The sequence below is a fragment of the Solanum verrucosum genome, unplaced genomic scaffold (genome assembly GCF_900185275.1).
Source record: "Solanum verrucosum unplaced genomic scaffold, falcon-dt-bn FXZP01000210.1, whole genome shotgun sequence".
Lineage (NCBI taxonomy): Eukaryota > Viridiplantae > Streptophyta > Magnoliopsida > Solanales > Solanaceae > Solanum > Solanum verrucosum.
The window spans coordinates 3,553,737-3,579,261 of NW_026020045.1; positions in this window are offsets into that span (position 1 = coordinate 3,553,737).

The window sequence follows — 25,525 nt, forward strand, 5'->3', positions numbered from 1 at the left end:
TCAAGTTGTGGTGAGTCCTCAAGTTCGAGGACAGATTATCCATTTCTTAGATGTTATTGTACTTCTCATTTTGAGACTTTTATTGATATAAAGGGCTAAGTCCCAAACTTTGTATTCCTATGTTTTAGATGGTGTATGAGACAAAGTCTAGAATCTTATGATTTTCGATTATGAAAAATGAAGTTTGACTTATGTTGTAAAAGTTTTAAATTTTTCCGTATTATTTCTATGTTTTATGTTATGATGATGCTAGAAGCTTGTATGAGACCCCTTCGAGGTCAAGTACGCCATGTTACGTCTAGGGGATACTCCTAGGTTGTGACAAACTTGGTATTACAGCATAACGTTTTGGGAATAATATTTAGGTTGATGTCTCATGTACCACATCTAGTAGAGTCTTGTTAATGAGTGTGAAGTGCGCCACACTTATTAATGAGAGGCTATAAGATGTTTTGGAACTTTTACTTCTTCCATTACTCTTTAGTCATGCTTTGAAGTCCTAACTTTATGAAGTCATTTGTCCTAACCCTTCTCTTGTGATTATATGCAATGAATACAAGCAGAGGAAATGTAAGGAGGATGCAAGAGGAGAATGTGAATGAGGGAGTTCCTCCCCAAGCTCCTCAAGATCCTCAAACTCCTAATGATGAAGGGGTCATGACTAATGTGGAAGTAAGGGTTGCTTTCCAAACATTGACTCAACTCATGACATTTCAAACTCAAGCCGTCACAACTCAAGCACAAGCTATAACGACACAAGCAAATAGGGAAGTTGGGCTTCCAGTGAATCCAAATGTGAGCATCATAGCTTCAAGCTTGAGAGACTTTACTCGAATGAACTTTCCTATTTTATTGGGTTCCAAAGTGAATGAAGACCCACAAGAGTTTTTGGAGGAGGTCTACAAGATAGTGGATGTGGGAGTAACTTCTATTGATAAAGCCGAACAAGTAGGGTATCAATTGAAAGATGTGGCCCATATATGGTTTGCTCAATGGAAGCATAATAGGGCTATAAGAGCGAGTCCCATAACTTGGGAAGTGTTCAAGAAGGCATTCCTTGATAGGTTCTTTCCACGGGAAATGAGGGAAGCAAAAGTGGAGGAATTTATCAACCATTTCCAATGAAGTATGAGTGTCCAAGAATAGTCCTTGAAATTCACTAAGTTGTCCAAATATGCCCCATCTTTGGTGTCTAATCCTAGAGATGAGATGAGATGAGCCAATTCGTGACGGGTGTGTCCCATTCAATTGAGGAAGAATTTCATGCAGTTATGCTTCATGAAAATATGGACATTTCACGTCTAATGGTGTATGCTCAACAAGTTGAGTAGACAAGGCTTAGCATGAAGAATAGAGAGGTAAAAAGGGAAAGGACCGAAGATGGTAATTCTTGTAAGGGTAAGTTTGAGGGTCAAAGTGGACCAAGGTTCAAGAAGAAGTTTTCCAACCAAAGCTCCTCCAATGCTCCATGACCCAACAAAGATAGGGTGTCTAACCATAAGCCTCAAAGAGGAAATAGGGGTGGATCTTCCATGGAGAGACCTACATATGCCAAGTGTGGTAAGAAGCATCAGGGAAAATGTCTTGCCGGTATGGGTGTGTTCTATGGATGTGGCGAAAGTGGACATCAATTGAAAGATTGTCCAATTCGTGCGGTCAAGGGGAAAGAGGGTAACCAAGCTCCTCCAAGTGGTTCAAATCCCGATGCTCCCAAGAAAAATCGCTTCTATGCTCTCTAATCCCGAAGTGATCAAGAGGGGTCCCCAGATGTTGTTACCGTATGTTGCAAGCATTTTCAATTCATGTTTATGCAATATTAGACCCCGGTGCCACTTTATCTTTTATTACTCCTTTTGTGGCAATGAAATTTGAAGTACCTCCCGAAGAGTTAAAAGAACCTTTTTCCATGTCTACCCGGTAGGTGATTCGGTTATAACTAAAAGAGTTTATAGGAGTTGTCCTATATCTTTATCTCATAGAGTCACTTTGGTTGATTTGATAGACCTAGATATGCTGGACTTTGATGGTATCTTAGGGATGGATTGGCTTCATGCTTGTTTTGCTTCCATTGATTGTAGAACTAGGGTATTAAAGTTTCAATTTCCAAATGAGCCCATTTTGGAATGGAAAGGGGGGGAATTCAATCCCTAGAGGTCGATTCATTTCATGTCTAAAGGATTGTAAAATGATTTCTAAGGGTTGTATATATCATATTGTAAGAGTTAATGACATTGAGTCCGAGACTCCTCTTTTAGAGTCGGTCCCTGTAGTGAATGAATTTCAGAATGTTTTTCCAGATGACTTTCCCGGCATTCCTACCAAACGGGAAATAGACTTCGGCATTGATATTTTCCCAGATACTCAACCCATATCAATTCTCCCTTATCGGATGGCTCTGGCAGAATTAAAGAAGTTGAAGGAGCAACTCAAAGATTTGTTAGACATAGGCTTTATTCAACCTAGCATATCTCCATGGGGTACTCCGGTATTATTTGTTAGGAAAAAGGATGGGTCACTTAGAATATGTATTGATTACCGCCAATTGAATAAGTATCCATTTCCTAGAATTGACGATTTGTTTGACCAACTCCAAGGGGCAAGTTACTTTTCAAAGATTGACCTAAGGTCGGGTTATCACCAACTTAGGGTGAGAGGGGTCGACATTCCTAAAACGGCTTCCAAATAAGATATGGTCACTATGAGTTTCTAGTAATGTCTTTTGGTTTGACCAAAGACCCGGCGACTTTCATGGACCTTATGAATAGGGTGTTTAGGCAATACCTTGATTCGTTTGTGATCATTTTTATTGATGATATTTTGATCTACTCTAAGGGTGAAGGTGATCACATGAAGCATTTGAGGATAGTATTACAATTCCTTACAGACCAACAATTGTATGCTAAGTTTAGCAAGTGCGAGTTTTGGCTAAGGTCGGTTGCTTTCCTCGGTCATATAGTGTCAAGCATGGGTATTGAAGTTGATCCTAAAAAGACAGGTGCGGTTAAGAGTTGGCCTAGACTCCTAAGTCCTACCGATTTTAAAAGTTTTTGGGTTTGGCCGGTTACTATAGGAGGTTTGTTAAGCGCTTCTCATATATCGCTTCTCCGTTAACGACCTTGACCCAAAACAAATCCAAATTTGAGTGGTCGGAGGCTTGTGAGAAGAGCTTCCAAGAGTTGAAGAATAGACTCACCACCTCTCTAGTGTTGACCCTACCAGAGGGTACCGATGGGTTTGTAGTATATTGTGATGCTTCTCGAGTAGGTTTGGGATGTGTCCTTATGCAACATGGCAAAGTGATTGCCTATGCTTCAAGGCAACTCAAGGTACATGAAAAGAATTATCCAACTAATGATCTTTAACTAGCGGCGGTGGTGTTTGCCTTGAAAATATGGAGACACTATCTCTATAGAGTGCATGTAGATGTGTTTACCGACCACAAGAGCCTTCAATATGTGTTTAGCAAAAAAGATTTGAATCTCCAACAAAGAAGGTGGTTATAACTTTTGAAAGATTATGACATGAGGGTATTATACCACCCCGGCAAAGCTAATGTAGTTGTGGATCCCTTAAGTAGATTGTGCATAGGTAGTATGGCTCATGTAGAAGATGAGAAGAAAGAATTGGTTCGTGATGGGCATAGGTTGGCCTAGTTAGGTGTCCAACTAGTGGATTCCACCAAGGGTGGATTCATGGTCCATCATAGTTCCGAATCATCTTTTGTTGTCGATGTAAATTCTAAACAACATCTTGATACTATCTTAATGGAATTGAAAGAATCGATTCTCAACAAGTCCGTTGAGGCTTTCTCCCAAGGGGGAGATGGGGTGCTTAGGTACCAATGTAGATTATGTGTTACGAATGTTGATGGCTTGAGAGAGAAAATTTTAGAAGAGGCTCATGGTTCACGGTATTCAATTCATCTGGGAGCCACCAAGATGTATCGTGACCTATGGGAAGTCTATTGGTGGAATGACATGAAGAAGGATATATCAGGTTTTGTAGCTAGGTGTCCGAATTGTCAACAACTTAAGGCCGAACACTTGAGACCAGGAGGTTTACTCCAAGATATAAATATTCCCACTTTGAAGTGGAAAGAGGTGAATTTGGATTTTGTGGTGGGTTTGCCTCGTACTCGAAGGCAACATGATTATATTTGGGTCATTGTTGATAGGATGACTAATTTAGCCCACTTCATTCCCATCAAGGTTTCATATTCGGCAGAAGACTATGCCATATTTTACATCAATGAGATAGTGAAGTCGCATGGGGTTCCTCTATCTATCATTTTGGATCGGGGTACTTAATTTACTTCACATTTTTGGAAGGCATTCCAACAAGGGCTTGGTACCCATGTTAAACTTAGTACCGCTTTCCACCCTCAAACGGATTGTCAAGAGGAATGCACCATTCAAACCTTAGAGGACATGTTGAGGGCGTGTGTGATTGACTTCATGGGTAATTGGGATGACCATTTACCATTGATAGAATTTGCCTACAACAATAGTTACCACTCAAGTATTGCCATGGCTCCTTTTGAAGCACTGTATGGTAGGAGGTGTAGATCTCCAGTTGGATGGTTTGAAGTAGGTGAGTTTGCTCTAATTGGTCCCAAACTAGTCTATGAGTCCATTGAGAAGGTTCGGCTTATAAGGGAGAGGTTGAAGACTGCCCAAAGTCGGCAAAAATCTGATGCTGATTTTAGAAGGAGGGATCTTGAATTTGAGGTTGGTGATTGGTTCTACTTGAAAATATCACCTATGAAAGGTGTGATGAGGTTTGGTAAGAAGGGGAAGCTTAGTCCCCAGTATATGGGCACATACAAAATCATGAAATGTGTCGGGAAAGTTGCTTATGTATTGGACTTGCCAAATGAGTTGGCTCTGGTTCACCCGGTGTTTCATGTTTCCATGCTCAAGAAGTACATTGGTGATCAAGTATCCATCCTTCCTTTAGAAGGTTTAAGGGTTGATGAAAACCTTTCCTATCAAAAAGTTTCGGTTGAGATTTTTGATCGGCAAGTTAAGAAGTTAAGAAACAAAGAAGTAGTTTCCGTTAAGGTTCTATGGAGGAATCACTTATTTGAGGGTGGTCCCACTATCCTCATCTCTTTCCTTCTACTCCTTCCCCAACTTGAGGTAAATAGTTTCTTGAGTTTGGTGTTTTGGAAGTCATTTTTGTTCTATGAGTTTTCCTTATGATTTCCTTATGTTGTGCATGTTCTTGTGAGAATTCATGTTTAGAATATATTGAGTTTTCATGATTTATATGTTCCTCATGTTGATTTGCATTTTAGTATGATGATTTCATTTTTGACTTCATGAGGTGATATGATGAACATGCTTAATGATGTGTTGACGTGTTGGCTCCATATTGTTGTGCTAAGCTTCTATGCATTGGAGAAGGTAGTTGCTCCTATGTCAATGTGAGATCACGAGTTTCATGCATATTTGGTTGGTAGATGTAGTTCCTACTTCTTTCTATTGTATTGAGCTTATTGATGTGGAGTTGAGGTTTCCTTCGATGGTTTGTGCATTGTTTATGACGTCACATGCATGATGGGTTGCTAGTTTAGAATTGTTAATCCCTTAATATGTTTAAACTGTCATTCGAGGACAAATGTTCCTAAGGGGGAGATAATATAACGACCTAAAAATTGGTAGGTTGAACTAGAGCCTCATTGTGTGATTTAGGATAACTTTAATTTGACGGCTAGGTGGTTGTTAGAACTTAAATGAGTGAGGAAGAATCCTAGGGTTCAAGCAAGGGCCTAAGCTAGCATGATAGGGTGAATGGAGCCTTGTTCGTAGATGGACCATTTGGCGATGGGGTCACTTGATCGCCCAATTGACTTGGCGATGCGCCAAAGTGCACTTGGGGTCGCTTTGTCGGTTGTCCCTTTGGTCAAAGTTCTGGAATAAAGAGCGAACTAAGCCTTAGCTCGCCAACCAGCTTGGTGAGTCGCCCATTCGCCCTCTAGATCGCCTAGTGAGCTGCCCATATTTGGATCTTACTGCAAATTTTGGCGAGACAATGATTCACTTAGTGAGTCGCCTAGTTCCCTTGGTGAGCCAAGAGGGTTCATTGGGCGAGCTAAATCGTGAAACGGGGAAAAATTAAGTTCAAATTTTAACGGTCCTTAGTTTTTTCCAAAATTGAGTCCTCATTATTTTATTCCTTTCCTAGTGACTATATAACCTTTTTATACTTAAAAAAAACCTTGGAATTTTGTTACTTTTAAAAGAATTAAAAAAAGACCCATCTCCTCCAAAATTTCTCTCTCTAGAGTTCCTCCATTGAAGAACACCAAGGACTAGAACATTAGGGCTCAAGAATCCATCTTCTCAACTCCAATTCGTGGGCAAAGCTTCAATTAAGGTATGAGAACCTTGATTCATGGAAAACTTTTCTCCCTGAAGCCTTTCAACTCTAATTTCGAATTTTGGGATATTGTTCAAAAACTAGGGTTTTCATTCTAGCCATGGGTTATTCTTAAAAAGAATTTCATTATGTTATTTGTCTTATATTATGGATGAGTTGAGGTTAAATGGTGATTTTAATAGTAAAACTCGCCATGAACCCATGAACTATCCCATGACCCCAATTTCATGAATTGTGATGGGCGTATTGATGCAAGATGATTACTACGAATTGTGTCTGTTTTAATCTAGTTATTGAATCTTGTTTTTATTCATGCTTAAAGTAGTAAATTCTAAGTGTGAATGTGAGACTTGGTTAAAGACCCTTGAAGGGAGTAAATTATGAAGGATTGTTCATGATTGATGTAGGATGTATGTGAACTTATGATTCACTTGAAACGTAAATATCATATGACTATTGTGTAAATTGAGGTATTGTTAAAAGGTCATTTTCCCCTTACCCTTACATATGTTCATATATGACTTGTCTAGGATAATGTTGATGTTGTTATGTCGATTGAAAGGCTAATTCTCATGAAAACACTATGAGCAATAATGTGAAAGATTTACTCACATGTTAATGATGATTCTATGGATGAAAGTTAGTTCTCACCTAAATCAATCTATGAGCTATTTTATGAGTTGTATTGAATGAAGGATAGAATACTTCTTCACACATGCAAATACAATTCAATGATTAATTATGTATAATTTGGGAAATAATGTTTAGTACCGAGTGGATATGGACAATAAGGTAAAGCCCTTTCCGCCAATGCAATAGGGCGGGTCATCTACAGTGAACTCATGAGATGGGAGCCCCTCCGCCAATGCAATAGGGCGGGTTTCTAGAAGCAATCTCCCTATCCCATAACTATGTGCCAAAATAGGACTTAGCTAGTGGATCCATCTAAAAGCTAATACATTTAGTTCTACCTTAGGCAAGTAGGACACCTTCTTTTGGTGTGGAAATACACGACACCGGATTCCATGTAGCTCACATAGTCTATGTCGGTTATGGCTATTCTTCCCTAAATGATAAGATAATGAATAAGACGTTATCTATACTATGACTTCTTAATGAGTTCACTTAGTAGGAGTGAGGGTATGAGACTTCACTTTTACATTGCATAAGTAGACTTATTAGGATGTTATGGGATGGTTCTTTATGTTATTATGAGATATAAATGTATGCATGTATGTTGAATGGATAGTTGCTATGAATGACTTTCCTTATGTTCAAGTAATGTACATGACTATTTCTTTATTGATTATATGTATTATTAAGGTAGCTTCAGGGGAGTACTAGTATGAGTGGTATTACTGGATGCCAACCATACATTGCATAAGTGTTCCTTAAGGGTTGCCAATCTGTTGATACTACTATGTTATGATTATAAATGTGATTATGGTTTGTCTTTGACATTGAAAATGCATTTTGGTTTCCAAACTTGATAAATGCATACTTTTCACTAAACGTCCTTTTTATCGGACTTGAAGGATTTTATGCATGTTTCCATACTTAGTACATATTTGTGCTAACCCCTTCTTCTTCTACATTTTGATAAGTGTACGTTCTGGCTAGGTGATATACACTATCTTTATTGAAGAAGACTTGGGTTGCTTATCTCCAAGTAGTGGTGAGTCCTCATGTTCGAGGACGGATTATCCATTTCTTAGAGGCTGTTGTACTTCTCATTTTGAGACTTTTATTGATGTAAAGGGCAAAGTCTCAAATTTTGTATTCCTATGTTTTAGATGGTGTATGACACAGAGTCTAGATTCCTATGATTTTCGATTATGAAAAATTAAGTTTGACTTCTATTGTAAAAGTTTTAATTTTTTCCGCATTATTTCTATGTATTATGTTATGATGATGCTAGAGGATTGTATAAGACCCCTTTGGGGTCAAGTACACCGTGTTACGTCTAGGGGGCACTCCTGGGTCATGACAATATTTGTGAATTCACAAAATCAATACATAAATTGCACTATTCTTCCTATTTTTCCCTTGAGAGATTAGGCCTGCAAATATGATATTGACTGACAAAGAAAAATTTAATGATTAATTCATGTTTATTGGTCAATTTATTTAATCAAACTAAATTACTTCGTGTTCATTAATTGAAAACTTGACATCAAGAAAAAATGACATAAGAGTACAATAGTAAACTTTCCTAAATTCTTAAAGGGGCGTGAAATCTAAAATGTTGACAACTAAATATGAAGGAAAGGAGTAATTTGTAATAGTAATTACATGATCTTTTTCAATTAGTAGATGACTTTTCGAATAGACCCAAAATGGTATGGATATACACAGTAGGCTTCCTGTGAATGTTATTTATTTTATTCTTATGCATTTGACTTTACGTGATGTTGTTCGAACAAGCATCTTGTCGAAGAATTGTAGCTACAAGTAGCGCAATCTTTCAAAGTTGAAACTTGATCAAATAATTTATGATACAACAAAGGGAGAGAAATCACCAGCGATTCAATTTGACAACATTTTCAAGCACCTCAAGCACAATCTTTTAGGACCAATTACGAAGTTTACCCTTGATGTTATTGGCCTTGAAAGTTGAATTGTCATTCATGAGATGGAATATTTTCTCTCTATGAACGGTATTCAACATCTTGTGCTTAGACTTCTGTTGGGTTGCCGTACGAATTGCCCTATTCAGTTTTTAGTTGTTTGGAGTTGAGGTATTTGTCTATCGAAAAATTTTCATATATTTCCTGAAGTACCCAAAGGATAATTATTTATTTGGATAGAAAATTAAAAATAATGACAGAAGTTATTTTGAGTCTGATTTGCTATACCTCTTTTGCATATAGTTTGGATACAAAGGAATTAATTGTTATACTCTTAAGAAGAAAATAAAAGAAGAAAACATTTGCTTGAAAAACTCTATCTTTCATTTAGAATGTTCAAGCCTTAGCCTATATATAGGCAAATACTTAACATAACACTTCACTAAAATAGCACACATATCAGTCCACAAAGAGCATCAATTAAACTACTCCTAAAAATAGAACACATGGCTCCTAAAACAAACATAACACATTACTACTGAAACAGAAAATATGTGGACTGACTCAACTTAAATTAAACAACTCACCATATTCCTAAAGACCATGTCAAAAAGCAAACAAAAAGAAATTACTACAGTTCCCCCTTAAACTAATGTTTGGTAACAATCAATCTACATCTTTGATTGTGCATATGCCTAGCAACCTTCTAAGTTTAATGAATGACACCATCTTCAGGGCCTTGGTGAAAATATCAGCAACCTGGTCTTCGCTCTTGTAGTATATCACATCAATTACTCCATTATATCTAAGATCTTGTAAAAACTAAAATTTCACATCAATGTGCTTGCATCTTCTATGTAGCACTGGATTCTTGGATGGTTGAATTGCTAAACTGTTGTCACAAAAAATATTGGTAGCTTATGGTTGCTTGAATTTCAACTCCTCCTGAAGCCTCCTCAACCAAATAGCTGGACAGGCACAAGCAGTCATAGGAACAAACTCAGCTTCCGTGGTAGATAAAGTAACAATTGGTTGCTTCATTGCTGACCATCAAATAGCACAGGACCCAAAAATAAAAGCATAACGTGAAGTGCTTTTTCTCTTATAATAATCACCAGCATAGTCACTGTTTGTATAGCCAAGAATATTGGACATTTCACTCGTCTTATGTAATAACCCAAAGTCTCTCTTTCCTTGCAAGTAACAAAGAGTTCTCTTGGCTACAGATAAATGCATTTCTATGGGATTCTCCATGTACCTGCTGATTAAACTCACTGAATACATTATGTTAGGCCTTGTAGTAGTGAGATACATCAAACTGCCCACAAATTGTTTGTAAAGTTTGCTATCAACCTTCGTCCCAATAGGATTTTTATGTAGCTCAAACCAGGTTTAGTAGGAGTGTTCACTGAATTGCAATCCATCTGAAATTTGTCTAGAATTTCCCCTACAAATTTCTTCTAAGAAATAAATATCCCTTTCTCAGATTGGACTACCTCTAAGACAAGAAAGTAATGTATCAATCTGAGGTCAGACATTTCAAACTCATCTATCATCGACTTGTCAAATTCTTCAAATATGACACCACAATTTCTAGTAAATATAAGATCATCAACATACAAGAAAATAATGAAAATATTTCCTTGATCATAATCTTTAAAAACAATGTATGCTGATAAGGACATTTTTGAAAAACCAACTTTTAGAAAGTACCCCTCAATGCGACTTACCAAGCTCGAGGAACTTGTTTTAGACAATAGAGGGCCTTTTTCAATATATAAACCTTATACTCATTTTAAATTTCAACATAAACAGGGGATTAATCTACGAATAAATGTTCATACAAGTACCCATGTAAGAACACCGACTTGATATCTAGCTAAAAAATAGGCCAAGACTTCTGAGCTACCAATGCGATAACCAAGCTGACTGTATCAAGTCTAGCAACGAGATACATACTTCTAAATAATCTATGCCATATTATTTCTTGTATACTTTATCCACTAAACGTGCCCTGTACTTCTCTACTTCACCATTTTTTCTTCAACTTTGTTTTGAAGACCTACTTAACTCCAATGTTTGTTGTCCATATCGAAGATCTGACAGCTCCTAAGTATCATTTCGCTCAATGGCATTAATTTCATCATCCATTGCTTTTCTCCACTTTTACTCCTTCATAACACTGTCAAAAGATGTAGGACCGCAATCTAAAAATAAAGAAAAATGAGTATTTGGATCTTCAATTCTAGTTACCTTGTATTCTTTCATCCAAGCAGGACTTCCTCTAACTTGTACAACAATTTGAGCTACTTCTTCATTTGCTACAACAATTGTTGGTGGTTGTATGTCACACCCTGAACCTACACCCTAGAGTTGACTGGCACTCGAGAACCACTGATGGCCCAAAGCGAACCCTTGACCTGTCTCAACTCTCAGCGGGAGACTTACTCATCAATAGATGAACTCAAAAGTAAAGTTTAACTAAAATGTCTGAAATACTTAAATCATAATATTTAGAGATAAACATTCAACTGGCCAAATAGTCAACTCAAGTCTTAAACATTACACAATGGAAATGAAAAAACTCCTTAACTACTAATGTTTATCTATACAATTTCCAAATGACAAAGATTGATGTCGTGACAAGACCCACAGCATCCTAACAAAACTAAAAAGTAAATGGAATCCTCCAGAAACAATGAGGCTCACCAAAGCTAACTCGAATTGTTGTGGTATTAGCGAATCGCTTGTTGATGAACCTGATTTCATGTATCTGCATCATGAAATAATGCAGGCCAAATGGCATCAGTACATTAAATGTACGAGCATGTAAAAGAAATCTAAAGAATAATATAAGCTTGAACTGAAATCAAAGGAAAGGAACATACTTACCTCATTTACTCAACTCAGAAGTACTCAAGGATGCTCAAACTCAGGGACACTCAACTAAGTTCATTATAAAGAAATAATAAAGATTCATTATTGTCATGACCTGAGTGTACATCATGGACGTGGCTGGCACTCGAGAACCATTGTTGGTCTCCAAGTGAACCCTCATCCTGGCTGACTACAAGCGGAAGCTAAGACTAACTTAAGCATAAAAAAGCTTAAAAAATGAATTAAATTCAATAAACTCAACTTAAAAATAATTTGAACAATACTAAATAGATAACTCAAAGTATGAAAAAAAACAACTCAAAGAAGATATATACTAAAAACTACTGAACCTAGTCTATATATGAAGCCTCTACTATTACAAAATGATATTGGGACAATACCCACGACATAACTACTAACTGTAAGATAAAGTGAAGTCCTCCGAAAGATAAGAAGGCACACAAAAGCTAACTGGAACATCTCATGACCTCAACGAAATGCCTGTTAATGATCCTGAATACATGTATCTACATCATGAAAAGATACATGCCAAATGGCTTAATACAGGGAATGTACGAACAAGTAAGGGGAATTCTAAAGCATGAACATAAGTTTGAACCAGTGGAAAAGAAACATACTTACCTCTTCTCAACTCACTCAACTCAACTCAAAGAAACATAGTTCAACTCAACTCCATGAAACATAGCTCAAGTCAACTCAGAGAAAATACGACGCAAATCAATGACAAGATATTTAACTCAGTGAAATAAGACTCAACTCTGTAATAAGATACTCGACTCTGGGTACTGAACTTTGGATTCTTAACTCTGGATACTGAACTCAATATAAAGCAACAATACAAATGCAATATATGGGAAACTTTTCAAAATAGTAGAAAGCTACTCAATGCATTGAAAAAATCCAATAGTAACTCAGTTTGTATGCAATGATACAAGATAAACTCTACTTGTATATGAAAATACAAAGTAAACTCTGTATATGTAAGAATACAAAATATCTTTGTGGGAGTTTTTCTAACCGACAACCATCACTATGAGCTATGCGATGATACAACATCTCGCCCACGCTGCCAAAACTATCATACACTTTGCAAGGGCATACAACTCTTCAACTAAGTGGATCCACCAGTCTATGGTAAGAGCATTACGGAATCATGAAAAAAGTATGACCCTTTCTACCCATGTTGGCTACATGGTTTATGGGGGCTGTGAGTTTTCTAAACTCTCCTCCATATCAGTGCTCAATACTACTCCAAAAATATACCTAGCTCATATGTTTAAACTCATAAATTTTCCTCTGGTTTGAGAGTATTATTCAAAATATTTCTCTTAAAAGAGATAGTACTCAAAACTTATCATAACTCATTTGGAAATCTCAGTTTCTCTTTTATCAATGTAAATATTGATGCCCTTGGGAATACATAGTCCCCTTATACTTATACTTCAAAACTCTTTCTCAAAAACATCTCAAAATCATATTATAATATAATCGTTGATGACTCGGGAAGTCATACTGCATAAACATTGATGGTATATCTAGATACCATACTGCTTATACATTGATGACATACTCGATTGTCATACTAATCATGTTTTAGAAAACTCTTTTCTCAAAACTCATCTTTACTTTCTCAAAATTCAGTTTAAGAACTTAGGTGTTGGCTTTAAAAAGCTTTTCAAGAGTTATAACTAAAATCATAGGGTTCATGTGGAATTATGAACATGAACGACTCAACTCGGGGATCCTAATAGCAATAGGGAACCTTAGTACTCAAAAATCTAGACTCAATGATACTATTCATCTCAAGAATGTTCATCTCATAGGGTCATGTAGAATTATTGGCATGACCGACTCAACTTAAGGACTTAATGGGTAACATGTAGTAGTCCCATGATTAGGAAGATAATCTCAAAATAATTAAAACTCTATAACACCCCGTATTCTAGATAGACCAAAAATGCAAAATTTCAAAAGTTACAAGTGCTACTATTGATGACACCTACAGACCGTAAGTTGACCCACGAACCATACATGGGGTCTGTGGTTAGCCACCTACAACCCCCTCCAATGAACCCTGGAAAAATCTAGCTAAGGCACGACCCACGGGCGGACCCACGGACCGTAGGTTACACCACGGGCCGTAGTCCAGGTCTGTGGATTGTGGCTCGCAACTTTCTGCTTCTGAAGCCAAATGACGCCTTGCCAGGATGGATCCTCGTTCAGCCCATGGTGTGTCGGTAAGGGGTCATCGATGGGTACGACAACTTTTAAGTCAGGGTCGTTTTGGTCTTTTTCCTATGCCTTGGACACCTAAACTATGTCAGTTTTAGCCTAGTAAATTAATTATAACTTATCCTAATCAATTCATTATCCCAAAAATCGATCAAACCAAGGAAAAAGGAGAAGAAGCAGTCGACCCAACTCTCCTCAAGAAAGCAACAAGTTTCCCGCAGTTCCAGTTCCAAAATCAAAAGATTTCTGCATGGAATTTTGTCACCAGGTATATGGGATTTCACTAGTTGGTTCCTTTCACCCATTGGGTCCCTAGAATTTAGTCACATTCTTGATTACCTTCATTATGTTTAGACTTCGGGTTTTAGAACTTTAGATTATTGCTATGATTTAGCTGTTAGGATAATCCAAATAAGAATAATACGTTTTTGTAACTATGTTGCTTAATTATTGCATGAAATTCAGAACCCTAAATGTGTAGATTCGTTTAGTCCATGAATTACACTTTCTAGGTCAGTTTATACACATATACATGCATCAATTTAAAAATGTTTCATTATCAGTACTTAATGTTGCATTTTCAGTTAGCATATCAGAATTTTGAGTCATCTAGTTTATTGCAGTTATGTTGTATTTTATACATTCTAGTTGGAAGTAGGCTTAATACCGAAAGGACTACGGTCAGTCACCCTTATAGTTCTAGAACTACATGCCCTCGTAGGTTAAGTCCCCTATTTGGGCAACATATTTAGTGATCACGCCAGTCATGCCTTTATACCTAGGCAAGGTATATTGGGTCCTCTCGATGGAGTGATACATCAGATTTCACGTTAACCTTACGTTGTTTTATGTCGGTTTTTAGTAGCTCCCACAGTCAGATTCCAGTGCATTGACCAGGTTATCAGTATTCAGTTTCAACATGCTATAAACTTGGTCATTGCATTCAGTTTAGTTCGTGTTTAGTATGTCCAGTATATTCAACAAGTTAATATTATACCATTCCTCAACATGTTTTATTTCAATTATGTATTGTTGTTTAGTTTTATCCTATCATGCATGCTCAATACCTTTCAAGTACTAACGCATACTCTGCGCTACATCTTCTAGTGATGTAGGTTCAGGTCCTTAGCATTCACATCACGTATATATCGGTCGATCTCCAGTTTAGCAGTATCAGGAGTGAGTCCTCATTCTTCGAGGAAGAGTGACATGTTTTCTTTCATTTTCATTATTTTTAGTTTTAGTTTTGTTAGAGTTAGCCGGAGACAAGTGCCAGCATCTATAGTCAGTTAGTGGCTTTTATTTAGATAAAGTTAGATTAAATTTTAGTTTTGGGACTGATCTTTCAGTTGTTATTGAACTCTCTATTTTTATAAATTCATACTTAGAATAGGTGTTCCCCGCATTTCATTTTTATATCATGTTTAAGCTTCCGCTCAATATTTCTATGTTTAGTAAAATATTTAAGTATGCCTATGATATGCGAGTTTAGGTTTAGCTTGGGGTCACTCGTGATCCTAGGTCCCATGTTACGTCAAGGGGTAGCCTCGAGGCGTGATAAACATGGTATTAGAGCACTAGGATCAAGAGTCCTAGGATGTCTAAAAAGTTGCACTAAGTAGAGTCCCTTTCATGAGTGTGAAGCATGCCTCACCTATGAGAGGGAGGTTACAAATTGTTTTAGGAAAAACCTTCACTTTCTTAATATTCTTATAGTGTGTGGGTATGATCTCCTTTTCTAACTCGATGTTATGTGTTTTTAGATCATGCCTCCATGTAGATCTTACCCAATGAATGTGAATGCCCGTAATGCTAACGCAACTCCTCCAGTCCCAGATCATGAAGTTTCAAATGCAGAATTTCGAAATGCCATTCAACTCTTGGCCCAAAGTGTAGCCAACCAGAACAATCATCAGGTTCTAGTTCCTACTAATGGAAATGGTGGATCAATGGTAGCTAGGGTTTGATATTTTGTTAGGATGAATCCACCTGAATTTCAAGGATCGTAAGTTGGTGAAGATCCGTAGAACTTTATTAATGAGGTCAAGAAGATATTTGGAGTGATGTAAATACCTGGGAATCATAGAGTAGAATGGGTATCCTACCGGTTCAAGGATGTGGCTCATATATGGTTCACGCCATGAAAGGAAATTCGGGGTGAGAAAGCATCTCCTGTGACTTGGGAGTGTTTCACTGGAGCTTTTCTAGACAAGTTCTTTCCAAGAGAATTAAGAGAGGCTAAGGCTCAGGAATTCAGTAATTTGAGGCACGGTTCTATGATAGTCCAAGAGTACAGACTCAAGTTCACGCAGCTCTCCAGGTATGATCCACATATGGTTGTAGATCTCAGGGCGCAGATGAGTAAGTTCTTATTTGGAGTATCTGACTTGGTGAAGACACAATGCATAAATGCAATGTTGTTAGAAGATATGTCTATCTTTAGGCTCATAACTCATGCTCAGTAGGTTGAGGGAGTTAAGCTTAAGGAACAGGCTAAGGAAAACAAGAAGGCGAGAACAGGAAACTATGAGTACTCTGAGCAGAAATTGGGTGGTGAAAATTGCTCGCGGTTTCATTAGAAATCATCAGCCCCAACACCTTCATCAGCTAGTGTTCCATCCTCCAAGTTTTGATAAGATCAAAGGCAGGGCATTATGCTCTAAGTCTTAGGAGAGTGGTTTAGGTACAAGAACCTACCAAACTTTTCCAAATTATGGTAAGAACTATCCGGGCAAGTGTCTTGCAGGAAATGATGGATGTTTTGGCTGTGGTCAGACTGGTCACAGGTTGAAGAATTGTCCTTTTTCTAAACAAGGACTAGGAGGTAACAATAGTAGGGCTCAGTCTAAAACTTCAGCAGCGCTAGCAAGTCGGCCAACTCAGTAGGGTACTTGATCTGGTACAGGTGGCGGTCAGCGCCAAAAAAGGTTTTTGCTCTCTAGGCTCGCCAGGACCAAGGATGATTCTTCTGATGTGGTTACTGGTACGTTGCGAGCCTTTCACTTAGATGTTTATGCTTTGTTAGATCCCGGGGCTACTCTTTCCTTTATAACTCCATATATAGCAATGAACTTCGATGTCAGTGCAGAAACTCTGTCAGAACTTTTCTCAGTCTCTACTCTAGTCGGTGACCCAGTTATACCTAGACATGTATATAGAAATTACCCTATCACAGTCTGTCAGAAAGTCACCTCAGCAGATCTCGTACAATTAGAAATGGTAAACTTCGATATCATTATAGGCATGGATTGGTTATATTTATTGTTATGCCTTAGTCGATTGTAAAACTAGGATAGTTTATTTTTAGTTTCTAGATGTGCCAATTTTAGAATAGAAGGGTAGTAGCTCAGTGCCTATGGATCGATTTATCTCTTACCTAAAGGCCGGAAAGATGATCATTAAGGGGTATCTCTATCATCTTGTTTGGGTTAACGATTCAAACTCTGAAACCCCAACTTTTGAGTAAGTTTTAGTAGTAAAAGAGTTTCCAGAAGATCTTCCTGGAATTCCTCCCGAAAGGGAAATCGACTTCAGAATAGATCTCCTTCCTGATACCCAACCAATTTATGTTCCTCCCTACATGATGGCTCCAACTGAGTTTAAGAAATTGAAATAGCACTTGAAAGACCTGTTAGTTAAGGGCTTCATCATACCCAAAATTTCCCAATGGGGTACACTAGTGTTGTTCGTGAAAAAGAAAGATGGGCCAATCAGGATGTGCATTGATTGTAGGCAGTTGAACAAAGTCATAATCAAGAATAAATACCCTATCCCCAGGATTGATGACTTGTTCGACCAACTTCATAGTGCTAGTCATTTCTCGAAGCTAGACCTCAGATCCGGTTATCATCAACTCAGAGTTAGAGATAGTGACATCCCGAAAACTGCCTTCAGAACTCGATGTGGTCATTATGAATTTGTAGTTATGTTATTTGGACTAACCAATGCTCATGTAGCTTTCATGGATTTGATTAATAGGGTGTTCTACCAACATTTGGACTTGTTGGTTATCGTCTTTATTGATGATATCCTCGTTTGCTCTAGGAATGAGGAAAAACATGCGACTCATTTGAGGGTTGTCCTGCAAACTCCCAAAGATCACCAGTTATTTGCTAAGTTTAACAAATTTGACATTTAGTTACAATATGTTACTTTTCTTAAGCATATATTGTCTAGCAAGGGATCCCAGTGGATTTTCAAAATATAGAGGCACCGAAATAATGGCTCAGGCCTACCTCTCCTTCAGATATCAGAAGTTTCTTCAGTTTGGCTTATTATTATAGAAGGTTCGTTGAAAGATTTTCATCCATATCTTCTCCATTGACTAAGTTGGCTCAGAAAAAGGTTAAGTTTCAGTGGTCAAACGAATATGAGAAGAGCTTCTCAGAACTGAAAATTAGGTTGACTATAACTCATGTTTTCACTCTACAACAAGGTTCATACGATTATGTAATCTATTGGGATACGTCCAGAATCGACCTAAGTTATGTGTTGATGCAGTGAGGTAAGGTTATAGCATATGTTTCTAGATAGCTTAAGGTGCATGAGAAGAACTATCCGACTCATGACCTAGAGTTTGCAGCCGTGGTATTTTCCCTAAAGATTTGAAGAAATTACTTGTATGGTGTTCACGTAGATGTGTTACTTAGGAAACTCGACGAACGCTTTGATGCTTTCCTCTTTTCTCCTCTTTTCTCTTCTTTAACTCTCAACTGAAACCCTAAGAGTAGATTAGCATTATAAATGAACCTAATCAATTTAGACCCCTAAAACGATACCAAAAGTGAATTAAATCTGATTTGGTGAGAAAAAGACAAAAATACCCCTCACTATTTTCGGGTAAATTTCCTTAATTGGACAACCGGACTTCAAAATGGAATATCTCACTCATTGGAACTCTAAACTTATAAAATTTGGTGGCGTTGGAGAGATAATTTCAATACATTTCATTTGATATCTTATGAACCATCTAACCCATAATGTAGTGAAAGTTATGCTCGTTTGAAGTTGACCCAAAACTTAAAAGAACTTTGGAATTACTTGAATGAACTATCTTTAGTTCTTTTTGGAACACAAGGTACTACATCTAGTGACCTTAACACTCAAGAAAATTTAAATTCCTCAGTAAAATAGGATAGTTCGAGTCTTAGTTCAAAAAATTTATAGGGTGTTATAATATCTCCCCCTCGGGATCATTCGTCCTCAAATGACGGCTGGACTGGGTATGTAATGTGGTTACTGTTTACCACCACCTTTAACTAATCATTGGGATCATATCAATAACCACCTATTGTTAAAAAATACCACATTAAAGTTTAGTACTCTAGCAACTCCATTGACTCCTACTAACCAACTCCTTCAGAAGTACTCAAATTGCAAACCTAACGATCTAAAATTTGAATGGGTACCTCCTCATAAGATAGGTTGTCCTTAATACCAATATTTTCAGTAGGTATAATGAGTGAAGGATCGCCCATACACCTCTTCAAATTTAAAATGTGAAATACCGGATGGATTGATGCTAAATCTTGCGGTAGTTCCAACTCATAAACTGCATTACCAATCCTCTTGGATATCCTGTAAGGAACAACACACCGGGGACTAAGCTTCCCCTTCTTAAAAAATCTCATAACACCCTCTTTGAGTGAAACCTTTAAATAAACCCAATCAACAACCTCAAACTCTAAGTCTGTTCTCCTAACATGTGTATAGGATTTCTGACGGCTCTTTGTTGTTTTCAACCTTTCGTGAATGACCTTCACTTTCCCATACCTTCATAATCTAAGTCTAGTCCTATGAACCCCGCTTCACCAACTTCAAACAATCCAATAGGAGATCTGCATCTTCTCCCATGAAGAGCTTCATATGGATGCATCTAGATTCTAGAGTGACAACTATTGTTATACATAAACTCGACGAGAGGGAAGTGATCATCCCAATTACCCTTGAAATAAATCACACACGCCTTCAACATATCTTCTAAAGTCTAAATCGTATGCTTTGCTTGACCATCATTCTGATGATGGAAAGCAGTACTCAAATTCACTTGGGAACTCAAACCTTTCTGGAAAGACTTCCAAAATTGTGCAATAAATTGTACACCACTATCTGAAATGATGGACAGACTCCATGAAGTCTTACTACCTCTTGAATATACAACTTGGAATAATCTTCTGCTGAATTGGTAGTCTTTACCGGTAAGAAATGGATTGATTTAGATATTCGATGTAGGTTCACCCAAATCGAATCATGTTGTATGCGAGACTGCGACAACCCAATAATAAAATCCATATTGATCATTTCCCACTTCTATTCCAGAATCTCTATATTTTGTGCCATACCACCAAGCCTTTGGTTCTCTACTTTAACTTGTTAAAAATTCGGGCACCTAGCAACGAACTCTACAGTACACTTTTCATAATACTCCACCTATAGACTTCACTCAAGTCACGATACCTCTTTGTGGAACTCGGATGGATAGAATATTTGGAGCTATGAGCTTTCCCCATGATCCTCTCTTGGACTTCATCAACCTTTGGTACACACAATCTAACTGGATACCTCAATACACCATCTCCCTCTTGTTCAAAAGCCATAACTTTCTGCTTCTGAATATTTGCCTTCAAATAAAGCAACAAAAAGTCTTACTCTTGTTTCTCTTTAACTTCAGACACTAATGATGATTCAGCCCCATTCAACACCACTACTCCAACTTCATTGGAATCTAACAATCGGACTCCCCATCGTGCAAATCTGCGCACATCTTTCGCTAAATCTCTCTTGTCTTCCTCAACATGGGCGGTACTACCCATAGATAACCTGCTCAAGGCATCAATAACAACACTAGCCTTAGATGGGTGGTCTATTATACTCATGTCATAATCCTTGAGTCACTCTAACCACCTCCTCTATGTGAAATTAAGCTCTTTCTGACTGAATACGTATTGAAGACTCTTGTGATCGGTGAACACATCAACATAAACACCATAGAGATAGTGACGCCATATTTTCAAGGCAAATACTACAGCAGCCAACTCTAGATCATGGGTTGGGTAATTTTTCTCGTGAATCTTAAGTTGTCTGGAGGCATAAGCTATAACCTTGTCATTCTGCATCAATACACAACCCAATCCAACTCTAGACGTATTACAATATACAACAAAGCCCTAAGTACCCTCTGATTAGGTCAACAATAAGGCAGTAGTCAACCTAGTTTTCAATTCCTGAAGGATTTTCTCACTAGCTTCAGACCATTGAAACTTTATAGTCTTCTAAGTTAACTTATTCAAAGGGGATGAAATAGATTAGAACCCATCGACAAACCTTCTATAATATCCATCCAACACCAAGAAACTCTTAATATTAGTCGGAGATGTAGGTCTAGGCCAGTTTTGTAGTGCCTCTATTTTTTGAGTGTCAACTCGAATTCCATCACCAGAAATAATTTGGCTTAAGAATGCAAAAGACTCAAGCCAAAACTCATACTTAGAGAATTTAGCATACGACTCTCTATCCATGAGAGTTTGGAGAACTGTTGTTAGATGACTAGCATGATCTTCCTCATTCCTCGAATAGATTAGAATTTCATCAAGGAATATGATAACAAACATATCTAGATAAGGCTTAAGTACTTTGTTCATAAGGTCCATAAATATTGCAGGCGCATTAGTAAAACAAAATGACATATTCAGAAACTCATAATGACCATAGCAGGTCCTGAATGTCTTCTTAGGGATGTCAATTTTTCTTACTCTCAACGAATGATAGCCTGATCTAAGGTTTATCTTAGAAAAACAAGTGGTACCTTGAAGTTGATAAAAAAGATCATCAATCCTCGGAAGGGGATATTTATTCTTGATAGAAGCCTTATTCAACTGACGGTAATCTATACACATTCTAAGAGAACCATCTTTCTTCCTCATGAATGAAACTAGAGCACCCCAAGGTGAGACAATGGGTCGAATGAAACCTTTATCAAGAAGGTCTTTCAATTGCTCTTTTAACTCTTTCAACTCAGCTGGAGCCATGCTATATGGCGGAATAGAGATAGAACGAGTATCAAAAATAATTTCTATACCAAAGTCTATTTCTCTCTCAGGAGGGACTCTGGGAAGATCATCTGGACAGACCTCTAGAAACTCACTCACAACTGGAACTAACTGAATAGGTGGTGTCTCAATACTAGACTAATTAACTCAGACTAAGTGATAGAAAAATACCTTGGAAACTAATTTTCTCGCATTAAGGTACAAAATAAAATGGCCCTTAGGCACTGTTGAACTACTCCTCCACTCAATAACTGGCTCATTGGGAAACTGGAACTTAACTACTCGAGTTCTACATCAGCTGAGGGATAATAGTCATGAAGCCAATCCATACCTAGAATAACATCAAAATTTACCATGCCTAATTCGACTACATCAGCCATGGTTTCCTTGTGATTGACAGAAATTGCACTATCACAATAAACTTTATCAGCTAGTATAGACTCACCAACATGTGTGGAAACAGTGAAGGGATCAAGAAGTTTTCAGGAAGAACATCAAAATTCATATCAATATATGGAGTCACAAAAGACATACTCTCTCCTAGATCTAACAAAACAACAACATCACAACTAAATATTTGATCATACCACTAGCAACATCTAGCAAAATCTCTTGCTCTTTGTGTTAGTGAAAGCATATAGACAGTTTGCTCCTCTGCATGTCTCTGAAGTAGCTCCTCTAGGTGTAGCTTTGTCAGGTGGAGCTGCTGAAGAAGATTGGGCTCTATTACCCCCATTACCACTGCCCTGCCTGTTCTTAGGACACTCTTTCATTAGCTGACCATTATGATCACACTTGAAGCAACAAGTGGAGCCATCACGACACACTCATGAGTGGGTCCGACAACACCTAGAACATGCATGAGTCTCATTATATCCTTGTGCCACACTACTTTCAGACTGTGTAGGTCTAACTCTGAAATTTTGCGAACTCTAATTCTTCAACTCACCTCTGTTCCTTGGTGCATGTGCACTAGCAGATGATGGAGCAGGTCCCTCTGGCTTTTGCTTGAAGGATGACCGGTTTGCATTACTCTTCTACTGTCCAGACTCATTTCCTACCGTCTTAGCTTTCTTATTTCGCAATTATTCTCTATCTCTCAAGTTGTCATCCTCAACTTGTTGCACATGGATCACCTGCCTTGCAATGTCCATATCTCCTATGAGCATAGTTGCCTTTCCCTCCTTACGTGACAGACGAGACAACCCAGCAACAAATAGACTGATCATGCTCTTTCTGCCACCAACCATCTCTGGAGCATAATGGGATAGTTAGGTGAATGTAAGGTTGTACTCATGTACGCTCATAGATTATTGCTTAAGAGCGCGGAATTCCTTACTTTGGCCTCTTTTAGTTCACGGGGGAAAGAAACGCCGAAAGAAGGTCTCCTCAAACACAGCCCAACTCACAATTGGTGCATCCCCAACTCTACCCTTCTTCTATTGGTCAAACAACACTCTAGCAACACCCTTCAGTTGGTATGCAACTAGTTTCACTCACTCAACATCTAACAAATGTATCACCTCAAACAATTTCTGCAACTCTTCTATAAAATTCTCCAGATCTTCAGTGACACTTGAGCCGGTGAATTATGGAGGATTCATCCTTAAGAACTCAAGGATTCTGGACGTACGAGCCACATCCTGATGATTACCTCTTTGTTAACTTGGTTGGTCACTACTTGACTCAACATCCGAATAGCATACCAGAATTCAGCATTAGTGACGTCTCCTTGGGGTTGCTGTTATGATGTATTAGGTACCTCTTGATACTGAGGTTTAACATTTATCCTAGTGCGACGACCTCAAACAACTCTTCATGAAGGCATGATTTGAAAGATACGCACAAGCACCAATAAGAAGGAAACTTTTATAGAGATGAATTCTATCGCACGAAAAGAGTATGAAAGAAGTGAGATAGTTCTTAAATATCGCAGCCTCCTAATTATTCATGTGGCGTGCTTCATACCGATAACTAGGACTCTACATACACGACTTCATAGACTGCCAAGGACTCTTGAACTTTGTGCTCTAATACCAAGTTTATCATGCCCCAAGCCTACACCCTGGACACGACTGGTACTCGAGAACCATTGCTGGCCCCAAGGGAACCCTTGGCCTTGCTTAACTCTTAGCGGATGAATTACTAAACATAGAAGAAACACAAAAGTTAAACATTACACAACTATCTCAAAAGAAAACTCATAATATCTTTAAAATAAAACATTCACTAGCCAAACAGGCAACTCAAGTCTAGAATATAACAACTGAAATAAACAAGACTCATGAACTATTATCTATCTATCTATGAAACCTCTAATACTATGAGGGATGTGGGGACAAGACCCCCCATCGTCCTAACAAACTGAAATTGTGTAAAATAAAGAAGGGATCCTCAGGAAGAAAGGAGTCTCACCAACAAATCTAAAACTCGGCTCGATCAACGAAGCGCTAGTTGATGATCCAGGTTAATTATATTTGCATCACGAAAGATACAGGACAAATGGCATAAGTACATAGAATGTACAAGCATGCAAGGGGAAATATAAACATGGCATAAGCTTGAACTGGAATTGAAGAAACAATTTACCTCGTCTCAACTCAACTCAACTCAACCTCAACTGAACTCAAAGATACTCAAACTAACTCAACTCATTTCAATATAAAGCAGTAGTAAAGATGCATTATAAAGAAAGCTTTTAAAATAGTAGATAGCAACTCAATGTATTAAAAAATACAGTAATTACTCAGTTTTTATATATGTATATATAAATACAAAATAACTCTATCGGAGATTCTCTAACCGAAAACCATCACTATGATCTATGTGATGATACAACGTCTAGGCAATGCTTCCAGAACTGTCCTATACTTTGTCTTGGTATATACCTACTCACTAAGTGGATCCACTAGTCTATGCTTAAAAGAAAAAAGGAATCATCTTAAAAGTAAGACCCTTTCTATCCACGTTGGCTCCATGGTTTATGAGGACTTTGAGTTATCTGAACCTATCCCATATTGGTGCTCAATACTACTCCCAAAAACAAAACTTAGTGCATACATTTAAAAACATAACTCTTTCTCTGGTTTGAGCTTATAACTCAAAATATTTCTCTTAAAAGAGATAGTACTCAAAATCTCAAGAACTCTTTTCAAAATCGGTGTTTCCTCTAATCCTAAATGTTAAAACATTTACTCTTGGGAATACTTACTTCTCATAAATCATTTCAAAGAAAATGAAGTCAACTCTATTCATCCTCAAACTCAAGTACTCAAGTCTTATAATAAGTTTTAAAAGATTGTAAAACACTTCTCAAAATGACTTTAATGAACTCTCAAGACTTGACTCTTAACTCTACCTTGAAATTGAACTATGGATTCAAGGGTTATAATTTCATGT